General features: G+C 47.8%; 1 protein-coding gene across 2 annotated transcripts in view; it reads right to left on the reverse strand.

Moving 5' to 3' along the window:
• Positions 1-224: 224 nt before the first annotated feature.
• Positions 225-1,055, reverse strand: part of dcaf8 (DDB1 and CUL4 associated factor 8) — an 8,929-nt gene continuing 8,098 nt past the window's right edge. For both annotated transcript variants that reach the window (XM_069692446.1, XM_069692445.1), the window contains exon 13: positions 225-1,055. This exon is cut by the window's right edge and continues 591 nt beyond it. The gene's annotated coding sequence lies outside the window, so the exon portion shown is untranslated.

Raw genomic sequence — 1,055 nt, forward strand, 5'->3', positions numbered from 1 at the left:
GGGGTGCTGGTAGGTGATTTTTTTTTTTTTTTTTAATTTATTTACATATCTTCTGACTGAACTCGGCTGCCCGCTTTTTCTCCTCTTTCCAGACTCGTGGCAAGAAAACAAACGAGCGATAACCCAAAATGTTGAGCACAAAGTTGCAGCCCTTCGTGCCTCCAACCTCACAGGCAGTGTTTCAATTGTGATTGACCCAGGTCGGTTGTGGCTCTTTTAAAAAAAAAAAAAAAAAATTGACACCGTTCCTGTACACATGCTGACCGCCGTCTGCCCCTCCGTGCTCGTGTTCACTCGGAGGCGAAACGAAGACGTCCTGGAAAAGATGACTTTCTGAATGGAGAGTGATGGAGGGAGGAAAAGGCTGGTGGAAGCGAAATGAAACCGACTCTCCCTTGTCGAGAAACGCTCGAGTGCAAAATATCCCCCAAACTACAAAAAAAAAAAAAAAAAAACCCAAATCTAAACTTCACTGTTGATTTTCCTATGTTACAAGTCAACGTCTCTTCCCCCGTCATCACACACTCGGTGCACATTTTTGTCTGCGTCTCAAAACTAAAGCATCCCTGATTCAAAGTGCACCCGGGAGTGATGGAGAGAGGAAGGGGGAGGGGGGGGGGGGGGTGAGTGAGTGGCTGAGGGCAGCGTGTACGGGTAATGCAGCATGCAGAGATGTAGTAGTTCTCTGGGAGCAAACGTGTGATGAATGCAACTCAAGCTCACAGGCCCCAAAAAAAAAAAATAATAATAAAAAAAAAAATCATTATGAGTGGGGTGATGCAGCGAGGGGCGCCGGGCTCTCCCTCCCAAAAGTTCAAATCTTAAAGGAAGTCACATTTAAGGGGATGGTTTGAGGGTCTGAGCGTACGCCCTTCCTCCCTGCTGATCCCCTCATCATCATCATCATCATCACGGAAAGGTCGAGAGCCAGATGTGTTGCTAAGAGACGGTGGGGGCGGGGGGGGCCGATTGTGTGCTGGTGATGTATAGCTTACTACAGGTTGCCTAAGGTTGGAGGTGCTTGTTGCCATACAGGCTCAGTACATTGTTCTGGG

This window comes from Brachyistius frenatus, unplaced genomic scaffold (assembly GCF_029030835.1).
Source record: "Brachyistius frenatus isolate BFR_SWC_R1_liver_20210118 unplaced genomic scaffold, ASM2903083v1 Contig_12, whole genome shotgun sequence".
Lineage (NCBI taxonomy): Eukaryota > Metazoa > Chordata > Actinopteri > Embiotocidae > Brachyistius > Brachyistius frenatus.